Below are 21,969 nucleotides of genomic sequence, written 5' to 3'. Positions count from 1 at the left end.
CTATTAGGCCAAGCAGCCCTGTTTTATAAACAGTGACAGCAGCTCTGGGGAACCCCCACACATCTAGGCATGGGTTAAAAAAACTAGACAGACTTCCTGCCTTGTTATAAACAAACGAGAATAAGTAGAGCTTTATGTCATGCTGTAAAAATAAGTATAAGTTATTATCTTTTAGTTTGGTCGAAAAGGTAAAAAGACAAAGTTTGGTCCTTGTTGTAATGAATAACGTTTAAATAAAGGTTGAATCTTGAATAGGACATGACGTTCCAGCACAAGCAGCAGCTAAAACAGAACGTTAATGAGGAAACGGGAGTAGAAATATAGAGAGACACTAATGTATGTACTTGTGTACGACTGCAGGGTCTGAAGGATAATCGCCCCATCGTCTGAAAAACTGGTGTTTCATTATGAAAACTAGCCTGGAAATCCTTGGACAGAGATGAGCTGGGAGAGGAGCCATTATCATTACGGATATCATTACACTAAAACACAGCGCATTATGGACAGGCTGTCATGTGCCTGTGAGTCAGTTTTTCTTCCTAGTGGATGTAGGGCGAAGATGATGATGATCAGATACACCATTTATCAATGAACACATGCAGAGGTATGATAACAATGACACACACACACACACACACACACACACACACACACACACACACACACACGCACACACACACACACAGAGGCATGTCTTTCCAATGGCACAGAGATAAGTCAATACATAATATATGCATGTCTTCGGTTACTATTTAAAAATAATCATTATTAATCATATTATTATAATAATAATAATAATTATTATTATTATTTGTATTATGTGTGAGGACGTAAATTACTCATGGTTATATTTAAATTTCTTAAAATATAATATCATAAACTCAATTATTTGTTCTGTTCCAAGTGTTTTTCAAAGTGTGGCGATAGTGTTTAGCCCATGTCTCTCTACATCCTCATAGTGGCCAACGTTGCATCTGGCCGTAGTGCTATGTTTGTTATTTGTCGATTCAGCGCCATACAGCAAAAATAAGAGGACACAGCATTTTCATATATATACCTGCACTGCAACAAACTATACTACTGTGTAGGCCTAGCATAGAGCTAACTGAAGCTATGCTATTAATCCACGTCTAACCTGATGTGAACTTTGACGTAAATCCGCCTGAATTAAAAAACACACACACACACACACACACACACACACACACACACCAGTCATTTCCCAGATTACATAGGTTAAGCTGATCTCGAACCCTCCACACAAGACCACCATCGCCTCTTCACCAGCCCTATAGCTCTATATCCATCCTCTCGCTCTTTATCGATCCATCTATCTACCTAACCATCTAACACGTGCTTCTCACAGCTACACAAAAACAAATATAGTAGCTTTTCAGTTTTATTTCCTCCGGTTCGGATCAATGATGAACTAATAACTTGATCTGCTCGTCAGGTCAATCCACAGTGACTACGAGACGCTGCTCAGAGTTCTGGTGACTTCTGGATCAGCATTTCCATTATATTTCAAATCGCTTTTTTATTTGTAAGATTCATTTTGTTTTGTTTCTTTGATACAAGCTCATGTATAGTTCCAGTTAAGGTTTGCGGTTTGATTCCCACTGGGGCCGCCCGCAGGCTAAAACATAAGCACCAAACGTATTATAACGTTAACAGATATGATAAAAGCATCTGATGTGTGTTCTTCATGAGTCATGTCTTGGAGAGAGAGGCATGTCTGACAGAGCTCTGACCAGAGAGACACACAAGTTCACATTCACTCACACTGCGAGAGGCTTACTGTCAAATCAACTCTTCCCACACACACACACACACACACACACACACACACACACACACACACACGTTTGCAAGACTCATTTCCAGCCGTTGAATTCCAATGAGAGGGATGGAGACAAGGTCACGACCACATGACCAACACCATCTGCCTCCTATTCTGACTGGAGTGGTGTGTGTGTGTGTGTGTGTGTGTGTGTGTGTGTGTGTGTGTGTGTGGTGTGTGTGTGTGTGTGTGTGTGTGTTGTGTGGTGTGTGTGTGTGTGTGGGGGGGGGGGGGGGGTCAATATAAGAAGGGGAGTGTATGCCTCATCAATACTTTTCTGTTCTGATATTAATTCTGATCCATCCTGATCTATTCATGAGCCTCCAAGGAACATTTCACAGTTCATTCCACACCTGTGCGCGTGCGCGCATGTGTGCGTGTGTGTGTGTCTGTTCGTGCGTGGGGGTTTTTCCAAACAGTGAACTCTTTGCCCCATTCCTTGTTTTATCAGCCACAGCTCCCACTGACTTCCAAGCTCATCTTCCTCTTCATCGTGACATGAAGAAAAGCCTTATGGCCCCAAGTTTATTTTGATAAAAGTGGTGATGTTGGGATCTTAAATTCATTTGCAGAGTAGTGTATTGGAAATGAAAATGTTTTTACATACCCTGAAATGTTTCATTTCCAATGCAGCATTCTGCAAAGGAATGTAAGATAAGACACCATGAGTATAATGTAACACTAGTATGTGTTATCAGGTTGTATATTTGTTTCAAGCAACATAATGGTCAAAGGTCACGTCCAGTCACGTGGGGTTTGAATCGTCGTTCACACCGAGGAGCGAGACCTCTACATCAGTATTAACATATAGCTTTATAAATAACACAATCTTCCAGACAGTGGATTATCTTTCAAATATAATTACATCGTTTGTATTTTCTGGAAACATGTGCACAGGGTAATAGATTTAAAGTAGGCACCTTAACGCTTAAGATGCACCCGCCCAGAAGACATGATTGATCCAGGAGCAGAGAGATGCACCCTGACGGCGCCCAGCAGCACACCCAGACCCCCTACCTGGTTCAGCCTCGTTGTCTCCACTCAATGTGCGGCTCTGGTCGCTCTCTCCTCCTTTATTACGCCGCTCCGCGTTCTCTCTCACCAATCACTTCTGGTACAGTGCTCCCTTCTCCTCATCCTCCTCCCCTCCTTCCCTCCCTCCTTTTCTTTCCCCCTCTTTGTTTATGGATTCCTTCCGTGGCCATCCCGCTGAGACGCGTGCCTTTCCCTTCCTCGCTCAAACAACCACTCCCCCTAATTGGTCCAGTCCGGAATTCTATCTATTCACGCGCACCCAGGAACACCGCACAAAGACACTGCACACACAAATGCACACAAATTGCTCCGCCCCCTTTCTGATCAACCACGGACCATGACCCCCCCTTTTTCTCCCTCTCTCTCGTCCTTCCCTCTCCCTCTGTCTCCTCCTTTACCTCTCTCTCTTTTCTAATCCTCTCTCTCCTCCCCTAACCTCTCTCTCTTTCTATCTCTCTCTCTCCTCCCCACACCTCCCCCCCCCCCTTTCTCTCTCTCCTCACTCCTCCCCCCCCCCCCCCCCCTCTCTCTCTCTCTCTTCCTCTCCTCTCCTCTTCTCTCTCTCTCGTCTCCTCTCTCTCTCTCTGTATCTCAAGCGTGCAAGGCTCCATGTTGCTCATCCCCTCTGTCGATCAACCACTACCGTTGCTCACCCCTTCTCCCCCTCTCTCGGTCTCTCTCGGTCTCGTGTCTCTCTCTCTCTATCTGGGTCCCTCTCTCTCCCTCTCTCTCCCTCTCCTTCCCCACCCATCTCTAGTTTCAGGCATGGTAGAGAGCGGTTGAGTGGGGCTCTTGATGCTGCAGAGGACCTCTAGTTATGGGAGACGGAGAGAAGAGAGCAGAGAGGGTGACCAACACACAGCTCAATCAGGAGAGACTGTTTGGATCCAGAATGATAATTTATTATTAATCTAATCGTCGATAGGACTCCATGAATGCAATAAAGTATTTAAAGGTTGGAGTTGATGTGGAGATAGATGACCATGGGGTTGGGGAGGGGGGGGTCAGATGACACAGAGAAGAGCAGCAGTACCATGGTGATCGGTCAGATGGAGTTCTTCCTGAGTGGAGATGGGGATACGGGCTTTGCATTTACTTAAGGTGTGTCAAGCTGAGGTCTGCAGCGTCAAAGGGTGCAGAACAATTCTTTCAAAGGGCATGTAGCCTTCCAGTCTGAACCTTTTGCTATAGCTTCATTACTGCAGTATAGGGTAAAGATATATGTATGGATATGCAGGCACTGAGGCTAGATAGATTGTGTATGTGTGTACCGGTCAAGTCCGCAGGTGACAAGGCTTAGTAGGTTCATTTTATGGGATAAGTTATCCCCAGCAGTAACAGTGGTTGATGATAGGTGGCAGGATAGTGGATAGGGTGTTAGACTACAAAACAAAAGGTATGGTTGAATAACAGCACTCCATAAACCTATAACATGAGTTCATCTGATACAAACAACACTGCTTTCATTCCCCATGTATACTCTCTTAGCTCAGCTCATTGTTTTCGCTCCTGTTCATGCCTGCTTTTCCTGTTAGCAGAATATCTCAATTGACATTATATTACCTTGTTCTTCTGATTCCTATGGCAACGCTGCCCTCCTGTCCAGCTGTTTCCTTTACTTAGTTATGCAGCACTATAACTTTCTTTGTAGCTAGTATACAATGTCAAAGAACAATACACAATACAACCATATTATTAGTTTGGATGGTATGTGTTGACGCGTTGACCAAAACCCTTCATATCTAGCGTAAATACATTTTCTATTTCTTTCTTGTGGTGGCTAAAATAACATAGACGTGTAATATTAAATATATACTGTGTAATATAACATAGATGGTGTAACATAAAATATAGACTGTATAATATAACACATAGGCTGTATAATATAACATAAGGACTGTGTAATATAACATATAGACCCTGGCAGTCTGAATCTATCCCCATGGAAACTTCCTCCATCTATAACTATGCGTAGACCGTATAAAATTTGCGCACACAACATTGCACTATTTGGAACCATGGAACGATAGTGGGCAGACAGTTGCTGACAGCATCAGGATATCTCAACACGATTGCTCGACGTTTTCGAATAATATGCGAGATTGCTCAGCAATGACGATATTTAGAACGATCTTCTAAAGCAGTGGTCTCAAAAGGGGTAGGTTTACCCCTGGGGGTACTTGAAGGCACTCCAGGGGGTACGTGGGAAGAATACATATATTTAAAAATAGCATTCATCCGAAATTTTAAATAAAATATAAGTTGACAAAGATTTATATTCAGAAGGTTATTCAATTTCATTACCCTAAAAACCCAGAGTTTACCCCGTACCAGGAGGATGTTATGACCAAACCTGGCACGCGCCACATATTATCAACTGTCTGTCACTGTTGCCTTGACAACTCAAAGGATGGTGGATAAAGCACAGTTGTAATGCTACTGAAAATACAGAAGGACAAGTGGTAAAGAAGGCAAAAATACAGCCGGTAAAATTCTGTCTATATTCAGAGGAATATGTTTCCATGGGATTCACGTCCTCAAGCTGTGACCCACCCATGGCACTGTGCTTTTTCTGTGGAGAGAAACTAGCTAACAGCGCCATGAAGCCGGAACATCTTTAAGGCCTACGTGCAGGTTAACCGGAAGTTTTGATTAATTAGTACATAAAGTACTCAAAATATGTGTATCATTTATAAAATGTCTCCAAAATAGTGTTAAAGTCCAGTTTTTGTCGTCTTGGGCAGTAACAGGTGTTTTCTAACGCCATTCGGCAATGACGTCACGTTGGGGAGACGTGGTGGAAGGTAGCCTCAGCCTAGTACTAGAACTATGGCGTCTGACAAGAACCACAAATCATTGCCCACAGCAGTATCATTTCGAACCTGTCAGACGTGAGAGGGCGAATGAGAAATTGCCGAGAACTGATCGCGGTCAAAGCCAATTAAATGCATGGTCAGAGGAGAATGAGTGGAGAGTTGCGATCATTTAGCAACGCAGCAACGAGCGCTGGAGCTAGTCAATGAACAGCAGTGCATACAATAACGACACTTTTATTCATTTTTACTGTCAGTGAATAGCACCGAGTGACAGTCAACGTTTTCTTTATATCTAGTGACAGCGATTATGTCGTAAGTACCGGTAAACTTAGTCAGAAGATCTAGAAATAGAAGGCATAATGGGGGTCATCCCTATGTTCCCCGGGTCCTATGTTCCCCGCTCGGGGAACATAGGACCCTTTTTTTAAAAATAGGTCCTATGTTCCCCGTTTCTCTTAAAAAGGGTCCCATGTTCCCCTGTAGCAATACATACCGGGGAGCATAGGACCCTTTTTCTGAAAAAGGGTCCTATGCTCCCCACTGTTGCGGGAAACATAGGACCCTTTTCTGGGAAAAGGGTCCTATGTTCCCCGCAATCTATCAATCTTTAAAAATATTTAATATTTGACGCGACATTCGCATGATGATAGCCAAACAGCGTTCAACAGCGTGGCCACTGAGTGACATGTGCAACGTCACAGCCAATCAGCGTTCAACCGGCCAACTCACTGCAGTGCAGTCCGGGGTGAACTGCAGCATGGAGGAGAAAGTGGTTGTTGCCGTTTGCGACTCCCGGAGCTCTACATATAATAGTTTATAATATAATATAATTGTATACATAATATCACGGCCAAAAGCTCTGTGCGCCTCCGGATGGCCGTAGCGCGGGGAGCTCTCGTAGGGATTGGGCTTCTCGGGGTTTGTTTACCGGCGTTGCTATGGTTTCCCGGTCTTGTGTGTTCTAACGGTTTATTAGGTAGGCCTATCTAATAATCTCTGTCTAATCTTCATTCACTGCCTCTTCCGTGGTCATTACAATATTATGAATAGTCTGCGTCGGGTTCTCCGACGCTCTTCCCTCCGCCCTCTTCCACAAAGGTAAAGGACATGCAATGGTGGTGTTATCTCGGCCAGAGTTTGGCAGTAATGGTGGGAAAAGTAACAGGACCGGAGCATTTTTTAAAAAAAGGGTCCCTATGTTCCCCGGGAACTATAGGACCCGGGGAACATAGACATACTCCCGCATAATTCTAGCTATGGGCTAACTTAGCCTATCGGACAGCAATCAGTGCGCTTGCAAATGAGTGCCTGCAAGTATGACCGATCGTGCTGTGACATTATTTAACCATCAATCTACCGCAAATACGACCAGACAGATATACATTGAACACATACACAAAGCACACCGTCCAACCCGGCGGATGCTGACAGACAGCCCACAACAAGCCAAACATCACCATGGCGGGTGTGCTCTCTCTCACTCCCGCACGCCCGTACTGTCGTGTTTACTGAATAATAACGCACGCAAGTTCACTGTTAACTGGCTACCACTTTATTGAATGAATCGCAGCATTCCCTAGTATCACGTGATCAACACTTCCCGTGCATCCGGCTAAACCTTCCCTCAACACATAGGTTCCTATCACGTCATTATTATTATGAACTAAAGTGCAATAATACCACATCTCCCCTTTCTAGAGAACAAAGGGTAGACTGCCTTTGTCTCATCAGACCTTAGAGGATTATTCTGCCTCTTTGTTGAAAGATCTGTCCCTCTTTGAACCCTGTAAGGAAGAACAAAGTAAATAAAGGCAGATTGTTTTAACAACAAAATAAAATACTGTTACAGTACACAGTAACACAGTATTTTTTTTTTTATTTCGTTTTAGATCAGAGGTTAAGTCTACCAGGTGCGACTATAGCTCTCCCATACCTGGTTCTGAGAGTGGGAGTCTCTGTAGGTGAAACATGCGTTGTCAGAGCAGGTATCACAGGAGCCTGCTCAGGAGTTGTCGCTGGTATTTGCTGTGTTGGAAACCTCTGTCTTTTCTAGGTGTATGTAGAGGTATCAGGTGACTGCGGTTGCGTCTCACTGGGGTAGATCCACCAAGTAGGACCTAGCTGAGTGGGAAGAATTTGCACTGTGGTGCGAAGATGCCTACACATAAGGAGTTGAGCTGGACTTTACCCACTCTGAAGGGGCGTGGCTCTATAGGCGAGTAGAGCCAAGTAGGGGTCTGCTGCCTTCTTCAGCAGATTTTTGAAAGTCTGTACTGCCCGTTCCGCTTCACCAATACTCTGCGGAAACCTTGGGCTGCTGGTGACGTGTCTGAATCCATACATATCATCTTTTAGATCAGTGATTTTCACTAGTGCATTTAAGCTTGTCGCTCATTAATGTCCAATGTCAATGATTGAAGAATTCAGTGTCCCCCTTGACACAAGGGACAATGTTTTTTGCCCAATTTGTGCCAATCAGTGGCAGCAGGTGTTTCTTGACACCATATTTAAACCCCTCAGCCCCACCCTGACTCTTTTAGTCTGCAGTTACCGAGCCATGGTGAGAGGGAGAGATTGTTAGTGAGTGTTTGTTACTTGAATAAAGAGCTTGTATGTATATTGTAGCTGGAAGGTTTTGCTGTTCATGCATTATCCATCAATGCGCGCTATTGATGGGCAGTTAAACAGACAGGGACAGTGGTCAAACTGTCACATCACCTCCCTCCTCTCCAGGAAATGCAAGTTCAGGAAGGCGGGGACAGGTAATTCGGCAAGCAAGTTCGTGTTTCCCGCTCTGTGATTAATGTTGAAGCAATATGGCTGTAATGCCAAGTACCATCTGGTGACACGGGAATTCTTATCCCTCATGGAGTTGATCCAGCTCAATGCCCGGTGGTCCGTTTCCAAATCAGAGGTCCGTCCAAGAAGTTAATACCGTAGGCTGTCCAATGCCCACTTGTTGGCAAGACATTCCTTTTCAATGGTAGAGTACCTAGTTTCCCTGGGATGAAGTTTACGGCTCAAATAGAGAAGAGGGCATTCCTCACCCTCCTTTCCTTGTGCTAGGACGGCTCCCAGGCCCACACCAGAGGCATCGACTTTGGTTAAAGTCAGGACTTTGCAAGACCGGGGAAGAGCACAAGATGGCTTTTAGATTGGAGAAGGCAGTTTCACATTTTTCTGACCATTTCACCGGGTTAGGGGATGCTTTGGTAGTCAGATCTACAAGAGGAGCTGTGATGGTAGAGAAATGTGGCACAAATCTCCTGTACCACCCAGAAAGCCCCAAGAATGAACGGACTTGATTCTTTGTCCGTGGTCTAGGACTGTCTCGGATTGCCTACACCTTGTCCACCTGAGGACGTATTTGGCCATTGCCAAGATGGTAGCCCAGATAACAAACCTCCCTTTTGGCCCACTCACATTTCTTGGTGTTAAGTGTGAGGCCAGCGGAATGGATCCGGAGCAAGATCTGACGCAGGTGAATCAAATAGTCTTCCCAGGAAGTACTAAAGACCACCACGTCATCAAGATACGGCACATCCCTGCAGAGCTCGATCCATAAGCCGCTGAAAATTGGCAGGGGCTCCATGGAGTCCGAACGGCATGACTGTGTAATGATAGAGACCCTTCGGGCCACGGAAGGCAGTGTACTCCCTTGATTCCTTCTCCAAAGGCACTTGCCAATATCCTTTACACAAGACAAGGGTGGTAATGAACACAGCTTTGCCAAGTTTCTCCAGGAGTTCATCAATTCGTGGCATAGGATAAGCATCGAATTTAGAAACTGCATTCACTTTGCGTAGGTCATTACAGAATCGTATGGTGTTGCTTTCTTTGGAACAAGAACGATGGGATTACACCACTCACTGTCTGAGGGTTCGATCACTCCTAGATCCAGCATGGTTTGTATCTCATTGTTGAGGGGTTCCGTCATTCGCTCAGGCACCCTGTATGGGCTTTTGACGGATAGGGGTAGGGTTCTTTAACCGAATTACATGCTCGTTTAGTGGAGTTTTCCCGGGCTTTCCACTGAAAAGGTCTGGGAACTCCTCACACACCTGCAAGAGTTCAAGGGCTGGTTGTGCAGGCAAGTGACTCACGTCAGGTTTCTGTGATGTAGTAAGCATGGCTAGATCTGCATCCTCTTCAGCATCCTCCATTTCCACTTCCCGTGCCAACATCACCTTTTCCACTCGTAACTCCTTGTTCCAAGCAAGTCCTCGACTGTCCTGGACGTCAGTTCCTTCCACAGATCCTTTCCTCTCCCTCCATTCCTTTAGAAGGTTGATGTGGTATACCTGGGATGCCTTTCCTTTGATGCCTTTCTCCTCACCTCAAAGGTGACGGGTCCAACTTGTCTGGCAACGGAGTAAGGACCTTGCCATTGGGCTAGCAACTTATTGCTGGAGGTTGGAAGCAAGAGCATGACCTTTTGACCTGGCTGTAGCACCCTGTGTCGTGCTTTTTGGTCATACCAGGTGTGATGGAAAATCCACATGTTGTATTGTTTTGGTCTATGTATGAATTTAAGTTTTGTTCCTATTCTGTGTAATTTAATAAAGTGCCTACGTTCTACTCCTTGTGGGTCATCTAAAGTGTAAACCGTCAAGGGTCGAGTGATGCATTTTGATTGCCTGCCCTTTCTTTATCTTTCGTGTGTTGTAATCAGCTTCCAAGCAATGCTTTGATGTATGGGCCTGTTCTTCGACCCTCTGGCTAGCGTCAACAAAGCCAGAGGGTTGCATTGCACGGCCGCCGACCCCACCTTAGTCTAGGGGGGGGGGGCTTCAATTGTATAGATTACCATCTGGTACACAAAGGCTTTTGGTTTATTGGGGGGCACACCCCCTCCAGAACCCAACCGAAGTGAATAAGAACTCATTGGACTTTTCAATGGACTTTTTCCAAGCGTGCCTTTAGTATATGAAGTACCACGCACGGAGAACTCCCATCTGAGGCCTCAGATTATTGTAATGTATGCCCGTTTTATTGTTTATTGATGCATGTTGTGATGTATCTTTGTTCATACTTTTATTACAAATATAACAACTAATTGTCTACAGTATTGTGTGCTTTTTGCATTTAAATATCTCATCTGTCTTAGACGCAAACTTTGATAGAGAAGTTGCCACGACAATTTGGGGGCTCGTCGGGATACCTAACCTGAAGATCCCGTGAAAAATCCCTGGGTGTCTGCCAAGTCAGGTCTGAGGATTCGGCCTCAGTCCCAAAGCTCTACCTCGCCTCCAGGTGACTGTAACCAGCCTAATGGGGTCGAGGAAAGGATGTCTGTGGGGGATGGAGTAGGGGTTCTTCAGTACGGTATCCAAAGGAAAAAGAATTCGAGCAGGTGAGATCACAATACTGTTTAAAGCTTCCAAATAAAATCTGTTACAGGAACGGTATATAAATGTAATAGGTATTCATTAATAAATATATATATGTGCAGTAACAAGGTTACACTGATATTAGATAATAATTAATAGTGTGTACGGATCTAAAAATATGGGGAACAAATCTGGAAAAACTGAGATAACGGGGCCTGCAAAGGTGATGTTGGAGAAGCATGGTGAAGCGGCTCTGGAGGGTTTAAAATATTGGTGCAAACTGTGCTTTCCTGAAATGGGGAGTTTTAGCTTAAAACGATTACAGGAGTTAGAGAGACGATTGTTGGGAGTCAGAAATGAAAAAGAAAAGTTCCAAACTATGTTGGTGTGCATTTTATTTGTGGGAAAGAGAGGGCCAGGATAGAAAAAAAAAATCAGACAGGGACAGAGAGCGTAGAGAGTGTAGGGATTTTTAATCTCAATGTCACCCGAGATATAGACCCGGACCTGGACTGCACCGGCGGACCGCGTGCGAATCCCCCTTCTCCTCCCCCGTATGACAACGCCCATGAAGCCGCCTCATCAGACAATCTCTACCCTGACCTCGAAGAAGAGGAGAAAGCCCCCGCTCGCAGCGCGAAAGAAGATAGGCCTGCAACTCGTAGCCAGGGGAAAGCTCCACAATCATTCCAGCAGGCGACGGCCACACCGACCTAGCGGGAACCCGTCGCCAGCCGCTTGAGGAACCAGGGAATGGCGTTCTCCCCAACTCCTCAACATGGGGACGTGATGGATGGACAATTCCCATGATCGAAGTACGGAACTCCCAGGATGGCAGTCCAGCATACGTTTTCCGTGCATGGATACCCAGTGACATTAAGGACATAGCGGAATGGCTCCCAGACCCATCTGCAGTGGGAGGGGCTGCCTTCGCCACAGCCCTTCAAGCAAGTGTCATTTATAAGGACATTAGCAAGCTATTTGTAAACGAGTAGTCATGTTTGTATGAACATTTTTCAAACCATTTTCTAATTATTTATAAGATCATTAATAAGGTATATAATAATGGTCTGCTCACATTTTACAAATGATTAAGCAAGCAGGTTTCAATGAGTTAGTAATGATTCATAATATCCTTTATAAGGCATGTGTTGATGGTCTGCTCACCATTTATGGGTCATCATGATCATCAGGAACTTCCTGAAACTCAATGGAAACAAGACCGAGGCCCTGCTCATCGGATCCAAATCCACCCTCACTAAATCACAACACACCCCAGCTCCACTCATAATTATCGATGGATTCCCAGTACCCTTCTCCTCCAAAGTCAAGAGCCTCGGCGTCATCCTGGACAACACCCTCTCATTCGCACCCCATATTCACAACATCACCCGGACTGCATTCTTCCACCTCCGCAACATCGCCAGACTCCGCCCATCACTGACCCAATCCAGCGCTGAAATCCTAGTTCACTCATTTGTCACATCACGCATAGACTACTGCAACGCCCTCCTCACCGGACTCCCCACCAAACTTATCAACAGACTGCAGATCATTCAGAACTCAGCCGCCCGGATCATCACCCGCACCAAATCATCTGACCACATCACCCCTGTCCTCATTCAACTTCACTGGCTCCCAGTACACTACCGCATCCAATACAAAACCCTACTCCTCACCTACAAGCTCTCCACAACCTAGCCCCCAGTTATCTCTGCGACCTCCTCCAAGAATACACTCCCTCCCGCTCCCTCCGCTCAACCTCTGCTGGACTACTATGTATCCCCACATCACGACTCACTTCAATGGGTGCCCGGTCATTCAGCTGTTCAGCACCCAGGCTCTGGAACTCCCTCCCCCCACACATAAAACAGTCAGACACCATTTCAACCTTCAAGTCACAACTCAAAACTCACTTGTTCAAACTCGCACACAACGTCTAACTGATCACTGTTTTTATTTTTTTTATTTATTTCTTATTGCTTATGTTTATTTATTTATTTATTTATTTATTTTTTTATTTTTTCCACAATGTCTTGCTTTTTAAAAAATGTATGATGACTATATGATGACTGTACACTTTCCCCCGCCACTGTATATTCTTATTACCTCGCTGGTAAACACCTTGCCCCTTCCGGTTCTTTGCCCTTTTCCCCTGCTTCCGTCCTTTTCCCCTGCTGTTCTTCTTCTTCTTCTTCTTCTTCTTCTTCTTCTTCCGTCCCTCATCCGAGGAGGAAGAGTCGGAGGAAGAGTCGGAAGAAGAGTCGGAAGAAGAGTGGGAAGAATCAGGCCCCGACTAGGACGAGTCGGTTTAGTCGGCTCCCTGCGACTGGCACTCCTTCGCCTGGGGTGGACTGCCCTTGTCCTTTTTTCTTGCTGCTAAAAAACAGACAATGACCGAGGATGATTAGTGGAAAATATAGGCATGTGCGTGGCACACTAGTAAGTGTGATGGTCTTTGGAAGATAGTTTTCTGAGTTCAAAATCATCCCGTTACTGTTTTTTTGTTTTATTATTTACCGTATTAAAAATATCATAATTCATTAGTTATTATTAATTAAAGTTTGGCTTTCTGTAGAATAAAGAAACACAGAACACAGAAAATAAATATACATAATAGCAACCTGTACCAATATCCTTAATATTTAACAATATACATAGTAATTATTCATTATTTATAGGGGTGGGAATTGGCAAAAATTTGACGATTCGATATTATTGCGATATTTGGGCGACGATTCAATATTATTGCGATTCTCAATATATTGCGATACAGCAAGTATTGCGATTCAATTCTGCGATATATTGCGATTCATGTTCCCCATATTATTCAAAGACATTACAAAAAAAGAGGAAAAAAAGACTGCTCAACTCACTTCAAATGGCACATTTAATTATGTGAACAACAGTGCAAAAACTTAGGAGGGTAGTGCAAAACTTTGTCCTTGAACATTCAGGACACAGGACCGTTGTAATTATTTCGGAATAGGTGACCTCTCACATGAACGCTGAGCTCCCAGCACATAAATTAAAATTATTTAAATACAATAGAGTAACACAAAGCAGACTTAATAGAGTAACATAAACCTTAGAATACTCATATAAATAAGAGTAACTCAGTGCTTCGATCAACTTGAGAAAAATAAACAAAAATGTGAACTGCTAGAGTCCAGTCTAGTTGGCTGCAAGGTCATGAACCAAAATGTTAAATTAATTTTGGAATGTTGGCATTTTTGCTCAGAAAAAGCAGTTGGTCAACATGCTCAGATGTTAAAGTGCTCCTCTGGGCTGTGACTATATCCCCTGCAGTGGAGAACAGCAGAACCCTTTCAGCAGACACACTTGTGCCTGGAATGCTCAGGTATCTTTTGGCGAGTTTGGCCAGGAAAGGATACATTTTCTCATGAGCTTTCCACCAGTTGAGAGAGTTTTCTTAAAGTGGCAGTGGAGAAGCCTCCTGGTATCTCTTCACTTCCTCTTCAGCTTGGGAAAATGCTGACTTTAGTGGGGCTGTGGTAGAAAATGTTTCTCCCAGTAAATCAGCTAGCCCAGATCTTCTTTTAGGTTGTGGCTCTTCAAGCACCTCAAGATCCTGTCCATCCATTTCTATTCCAGAGGCACTGCTGGTCTCTTCTTGCCTAATAGTGGGCTATAGAGAAACATTTGATGTTAAAAGAAAAAACATCTCAGGTTTGGAATAGCTGTGGAATGCTCAATGCAATTAAAACAGATGTAAGAAAATAACCCAAAGTAGCCAGATGAACATAGGCTTGGTTTTAATAAATAAATAATAAATCATTTGTAAACTCCTTTATGATATTTTAAAATAATAACTAAATAATAAACTAGTAGTTCATTAAAGCCTACCTGAAGGCTGGCTGCCTCCACAACCAGTTTGGAATATGTGGCACTGATGTCATCTGGGGTCAGGAAAGGCAGTGACTTAAATCGTGGATCCAGGGCCGATGCTGTGTGGAGGGTGTTTTTCTCCTCAACAGTGCTATATCTCTTCTGCAGATCTTGATTTATTGCCTGTTTGATGTCCCTCACAATTGGTTTGTCCCCCATTGCCTGATGTGTGTCATTTAGCAGCTTTGCATGCACTGGAGCAATGATGGACAAAGTGGGATTCTTCTCCTCTGAAACTATTTTCGTGGCTACAAACATCGGTCGAAGTGCCTGCATTATGTCCTCAGCGTCTGTAATGCCATTTTCGTTGAGGGTGCAAATATCACTTCCTGACCGCCTGACGTCAGAGGACAACAGAGCAGCACAGATCGCTGGTTGTTGTTCCAAGAAACGCTGAAGTATTTCGTAGCCACTGTTCCAATGGGTCACAACATCGGTCTTAAGCTTGTGTGTGGGGAGGTCCAGGAGCTTTTGTTTTTGTTCCAACATGGAGTTGGCGATTGTACTGCGGTGGAAAAAAGTGGTTATTCTCCGGACTCTTCCCAGTAACCTAGCGACAGCAGGCAGCTTAAGTGCGCGCTGTGAGGCGAGGTTGAGGGTATGGGCAAAACATTTCACGTGAAGGTAGCCCCCGACCTGCGCAGCCACTACCATGTTGGACGCATTGTCCGTTACCAAAACAATCGGCTTGTTAGAGATGCCCCACTCTTCGGTTGCCGTTTTCAGCACCTCAGCCACATTAGCCCCGGTATGACTCTCATGCATCGCCCTGGTTTGAAGAACATGAGCTAAAAGCTGCCATTCATCCGTGATGTGATGCGCCGTTATGGTCATGTAGGATTCAGTAGCTCTTGATGACCAACCGTCACAAGTTATAGCAACTCCTTCGGCTAAACTTAAAGTTCCATTTACCTCCTCTTTGACTTCGCTGTAGAGTTTGGGGATGGCAGTGTCGGTAAAATATTTACGTGAGGGGATCACATACCTGGGCTCCGGTATGCCTAGCAGATTCTGGAAACCTTCATTCTCCACCACACTGTAAGGCTGTAAGTCTTTGGGGATGAAGTAGGCTATTGCCTCAGTGATTTTCTTTGCCCTTTCGGAGTTTTGAGGTAACTTTATCACTTTAGTTTGGTCCAAGGTGCGTTGATTTGCGGGTAGGACAACTTTGGGTCGTTCCTCAGGGGTCGCTATCGCTAACTCTAAATGGTACCTTGTGAGATGCACTCTCAAATTCGTCGTATTCCCACAATACTTAATTTTCATCCGGCACTCTTTGCAGATGGCAAACTGCATGTCAAGGTCTTTACTAGTATTACATTTTCGATAAAAACCGAAATGTAGCCACACTTTCGACTTAAAAGAAGACGGAGCTTCGTGTACAATCGGTTGAGATGGTGAAGCCATTTTCATTTAAATTTGTTGAATGCAAGGTAACAAAGCACCACCTAATTTGTTGTTTAATGCACGTCATCAAAGCACCGCAACAAGCGCCACCTTGTGGTTGTAATATGGAAATGTAATATTATCAGAGTAAAGTCAGAGAAAACCCGAAAGTAAAACACATAATTATATAATTAACTATCGCAATACTTCGCGCTACTGTATCGATATAATTGCGAACACAAAATATCGCGATACTGAAGTGAATCGATTTTTTCCCCCACCACTAATTATTTATAATACATAATTCACTATTGTGCAATTACATATTAATAATTCATAATATATAATTCACTATTATGCAATATGCAGATTTGCTATGCAAACAACTGAAATAATAATAATAATTGTTATACCAATCACCTGCACTCAGTGTATTATAAACACTAGAATTACAATGCAGTTACATAAATATACCACAAAATGGCGCTCTAAGACCACAAATGGAAAATACAGGCATTGCCTAGGAGACTATGTCCAGCTACCACCACGATCCGAACATGCGAATCTCCGTGGCACAGTGTAGGAGACAGGCTAGCACAGGTCGATGCAAACGTACGTGAGGAAATGACTAGAATTTAACCAATAATGTTAATCAACATAAACACGAAGAGAGTAGGCTAATGCTAGCAGGAACATACAATTATGCACTTACATCATCAGTAACCAGAGGTTGAAAGAGTACTAAAATATTTTACTCAAGTACAAGTACTGTTACTCTGTTGAAATTGTACTCAAGTACGAGTAAATTTTACCGGTCAAAAAAATCTACTCAAGTAAAAGTAAAAAAGTAAATAATTTAAAATGTACTTTAAGTAAAAGTAAAAAGTTACTTTTTTACAATCAGTGTTTTCTGCCTCTACTGTGATGTGCAAAAGCCCACCTGGGAAATCGAAAGCCCACCTGGCAAATTCCCATTGTGACACAGCACACAGTGCTCAGTCACTGCACACAACAAAATTGCATTTATGCCTCACCCATGCAAGGGAGCAGCCCCAAATGACTACTCACGGTAAAATAATTTCCAAAACACATTTCTTTTTATTTAAAAAAGTGCTACATAAACTACATAGTGCTACATTCAGCAAAAAGTGCTTGTGCACTGACTGTGGTTTCATTTCAGTTTCAACTCACCAATAAACATTCCACAGAAACATCTTCATAGAAAAACCTAAAGAGACTCATCAAAAGTGCAGATATTTAAAAAAAAGAACCGGTTTCAAAACATTCCATAAATAAACAATGGAAATAGAAAACAAACAAATACTCTTGTTGGCTGTTGTGGCTGTCTGTGAGTGAGAGAGAGAGCGCTCTCTCTCTCTCTCTGAGTGAGTGAGTGAGTGAGTGAGTGAGTGAGTGAGTGAGTGAGTGAGTGAGTGAGTGAGTGAGTGAGTGAGTGAGTGAGTGAGTGAGTGAGTGAGTGAGTGAGAGAGAGAGAGAGAGAGCTCTGTGTGTGTGTGTGTGTGAGAGAGAGAGAGACGCTAGATGGACTATGAATTAATCTCTAAACTTCCTGTTCAGTTTGAGCAGGAGTTGGTTCTCAAAGTTCACTGTGTTCATCCTAGCGCGCTTCGGGGTGAAAAGCAGGCCGGCACAGCTGAAAAGCCTTTCACAGGCAGCTGACGCAGGCAGACCTGTGTTGAGTTTGAGGGCGAGTTTCTTGATGTGTGGAAATGACTGGAGGAGATCCATCTTACTTGATGCACAGGCAAGATACCCATCCAGCTCTCCCGTGCCTTGTGATCTTCTGACCTTCATGGATGTGAAGAAGTCCTCCTCATCATCAGATGAAGTTTGCCCAACGACCTCTTCCACCTCTGCCATCCTGTCAAGGTGCTGCCTCACATAGGTCAGGCCTGTTGAGAGCCAAACACACAGCATATGTACATATTGAGTATTTCTGACATGTTTTGATTAATTAGACAAGAGGAGTTTATACAAATGCAGAAATCACAATACAATTTTTAGTAATTTATTTCCAGAATTCATGCATGCCTCTCGTCGCTGTTTCCACCCCCACCACCCATGCTTCTACCTGGATTCTTATGCCTGGGTGGATAACCCCACCCCAACAATCAGGAACAACTTTTCTGCTCTAGGAATCTGCACTCTGCACTAGGACAATTACTGTGCTGCACTTGGAGTTTTTCTCCAATACAGCCATACAGGATGATCACTTTTTGTATGCTCAGCCGCAAGTGTGTGTGTGTGTGTGAGTGAGTGTGTAGAAGTGGAGCGGGGCCACACATACTCACAAATAATGTAGAAACACAAGTAATTAGGGGGCAATAATGTCAAAAGATTATGTCTGCATAATTACGGCGTAGTGTCAAAAAATGAGATTATACCTGCTTCAATGACATCGGCTCTGTCAGTCCAGTTGCTCTTGAATTTAGGCAGGAGGATGGCAGCAGCAATGAGCTCTGGGTCCTCCTGCATCTCACCAAAGCGTCTGGAGACACCATCCTGAATTGCTCTGATGAGTGGCAGGCAAATCTTTGAGGAGCTTTCCATATTGTTGAGCTTCGTGGACAGCTGTGAAATCACTGGAAGGAGCCACCCCATGTGCGTGTTGGTCTCTGACTGCAAGATGTTCAACGCCTTTACCAAAGGTTCATCACCTCGCGATACTCTCTGAGAAAAGTGATTTCTGCAGAACTCAACCTGTATGAAATCAGAGCAAATTAATACAATTTTAGTCTGGAAATGTACTCTTAATTAAAAGCTAATTTATTTCAAAATTAAATAATATCACATTACCGGTACATTTACCAGATGTTTATTATATCCAAAGCTACTTACAAAAGACATAATAGCCTACAATACCTATAGAAGTAGCATATAATGGCCCAGCATCAATGTGCTTAGTGCATCAAAATGTTTAGTACATATATGTGTGGCGGGGCTCAGGGGAAATAACTAAAGGGGGACCGACAACGCCACCTGGGGAATTACACCCCAGGAAATATAGAACAAAGAAAGTTAAACTATGATATTACAGAAATAATAAGGACACAGGTTCAAGAACTAAAGAGGCAGAGACAATAACTATATTAACCGTTTCTTTTATTACAATAACTAAATAAAGAAAACAGGAGCAAAACCTCACCAAACCAAACTGCAAAACAGGGGTTAAGTAACCCAGCAAACCAAAGGTCAAACAATGAAACAGAAAAGGGAAAATAACACAAAAGCTAACTTAACCAAAGCACCCAAAACAAAATAGCAAACGGAACCAAAACAAAACAGCTAACCAGAACAACTAAAACCATACAAAACAGCAGCAGGGGATCCTAAAAACAAGAGACACTAATTAATAAAAGTTCAAATGGGAACTCACAACTATTAGAAAGCGGGGACCCTACTCACCACCCTAGGAGGCAACCAACAGAGGCTGACTTTAGCCATCTTGGCCCTTTTATCTGCACCTGGGTGCAGGAGGAGGAGCTTAGATGGGGTTGCATTCACAACCCCTACTGAGGTTCACCACAATCTACCCCCTGGGTTTTTAATCGTCGGCCCGACGATTTACATTTACTGCCATGGCCTAAACACCACACAGCCACTAAGCACGGGCATCAGAGAGTTAGCAGCCCCAATAGCACTACTCCCAGCAACCTGAGGAAAATGGTGAAGGTTTGGGTGTCTTCCTGCGGTTGGACGGGTAGTTCTTCTCAGGGAGGCCTCACTGGTGCTTGGAATTTCAGTGCTAGTTGTTGAATACGCTGGGCCTTCGCTTGGCTGAGATGTAGCAACAGCACGAGTTTGGTTTGGTGAGAGGGTGCTGATGACAGGCCGCGCTGGTAGGTGGTTTCTTGGGACAGCCATGGGTTCAGAGGTCACTACAGCCCAGTCGCTATCAAACGATGACTCATCTGCTGAGATGGATCCCATCTGTTCAGGGGGTTCACTGGGGGGACAATCCACAGCACAATCCACTTTGCCTTTTATGAGAGAACGATGAACATGCTTTACCTGCTGGGGGTTATGCACCGGAGCCACAGTATACACAGACCCTCCCATGCCAGGGGCCTTCAGTACTTTATACACTGTTGAGCTCCAGATGTCTTGAATTTTGTGACGGCCCCTTGCACTGGTGTCTTTGAGGAAGACCAGCTGACCTTCTTGCAGTGGGATATCACGAACATGCCTGTCATAGAGTTCCTTCCGCCGGGAAGCTGCAGCTTCCAGATGCCTGGTTGTACCCTCAAAAGCATGACGTAGCCGGGTCTGGTGTTCCACGATCCAATCATGGGGGTGGCCAGGTACAGGTTCCTGTACTCTACCCAACAGAAAATCAACAGGTAATTGTGGGTCTTGGCCAAACATCAGGAAAAACGGAGACTCACCAGTCGACTGATGTGCTGTTGTATTGTATGCAAAGGTCACTTGGGGCAGGTAGCTGGACCAGTCTCTCTTTTTGGTGATGGGCAGAGTGCGGAGAAGGTTGTGTAAGGTGCGGTTGAACCTCTCAAATTGGCCATTTCCAGCTGGATGGTAGGGTGTGGTGCGGCTCTTCTCAATGCCGTACATCTGGCAGAGCTGCTGGATGAGGTTGCTTTCAAAGTTCCTGCCCTGCTCAGAGTGGAGGCGACCAGGCACACCGAACCTGCAGAACCACTCATTAACCAATACTCTGGCCACTGTGGATGCTCGCTGGTCATGGGTTGGGATGGCTTGTGTATACTTCGAAAAGACATCGGTCATGACCAGGATGTTCTCTGCCCCATTCTTCGAAGGCTCCAGGATGGTGAAATCGATGGCCAGGATCTGATTTGGACGTGAAGCTAGCAAGTGACCCATATAAGCACAGGCAGTAGGTTGAGTGTGTTTGGATACCTGGCAGCGTTCACATTCCCGACACCATTGCTTGATGTCGTGGTGCATCCCCGGCCAATAGCACCGCAGACGGACCAGCTCTGTTGTTCGCTCAACACCTTGGTGCCCATGTTCATTGTGCAACTGCTGAAGTACCTGTGTCTTGAGCAATGTAGGGAGTACTAACTGGAGCACTTCATCTCCTCTAGGGATGGTGACACGGCGATAGAGCACCCCTCCTTGCTCCACCAGCCGGTCCCACTGTTTGATCAGCACCAGGACTTCTTTGGAGGCCTGCCGTCGCTCAGCTGCATCCGGGGCCCTCTTTCTGGTCCAAAACGTCAGGAACTCTCGGATTACTGGATCAGCTTCCTGTAAGCCAAGCAAGTCAGGGGGGGAGTAGCAAGGGAAAGCTGAAACAGAAGCCTGGGTCACTCGATTCTCCACAACAACCTGTTGTAGCAATTCCGGGACTGATGTGCCTGAAGCTACATACTCCGATGCTTGAATGCTTGGTGGATGTTGCCTGGAAAGTGCATCTGCATTCTTGTTGCTTTTACCGGGCCTGTATTTGATGGAAAAGTCAAAGGAAGCCAACTGTGCAGCCCAACGGTGCTCGGTAGCACCCAGCTTGCCTGTGGACAGGTGGCTGAGGGGATTATTGTCTGTATACACCACACACTTCTGTCCCAATAGATAGTCCCGGAATTTTTCAGTCATAGCCCATTTAAGGGTGAGAAATTCCAATTTCATGGAGCTGTAGTTTGTCATGTTGCGT

At 44.6% G+C, this 21,969-nt stretch overlaps 1 protein-coding gene and 2 long non-coding RNA genes across 7 annotated transcripts in view; 1 reads left to right on the top strand and 2 right to left on the bottom strand.

Annotated features, from left to right (window-relative positions):
* LOC115531471 (MAGUK p55 subfamily member 3) overlaps positions 1-2,995 on the bottom strand; it is a 50,153-nt gene extending 47,158 nt beyond the window's left edge. For 4 of the 5 annotated variants that reach the window (XM_030340769.1, XM_030340773.1, XM_030340772.1 and 1 more), the window contains exon 1: positions 2,858-2,995. The gene's annotated coding sequence lies outside the window, so the exon portion shown is untranslated. Of the gene's footprint in view, positions 1-2,447; positions 2,478-2,857 lie in introns of all 5 variants that reach the window. The other variant, XM_030340770.1, reaches the window with a different exon arrangement.
* On the top strand, positions 256-11,444 carry LOC115531474 (uncharacterized). The gene is made up of 2 exons (XR_003973892.1): positions 256-604; positions 10,799-11,444. It is a non-coding gene; the product is annotated as an uncharacterized LOC115531474 (long non-coding RNA).
* Positions 11,445-19,422: 7,978 nt separating this feature from the next.
* LOC115531409 (uncharacterized) lies at positions 19,423-20,421 on the bottom strand. Its single transcript, XR_003973886.1, has 2 exons — positions 19,743-20,421; positions 19,423-19,666 (listed from the first exon to the last, which is right to left on the bottom strand). It is a non-coding gene; the product is annotated as an uncharacterized LOC115531409 (long non-coding RNA).
* Positions 20,422-21,969: the final 1,548 nt, after the last annotated feature.

Source organism: Gadus morhua, chromosome 18, assembly GCF_902167405.1.
Source record: "Gadus morhua chromosome 18, gadMor3.0, whole genome shotgun sequence".
NCBI classification, from domain to species: domain Eukaryota; kingdom Metazoa; phylum Chordata; class Actinopteri; order Gadiformes; family Gadidae; genus Gadus; species Gadus morhua.
Note: the sequence above shows the minus strand (reverse complement) of the source record. Positions and strands in the feature narration are given on the sequence as shown.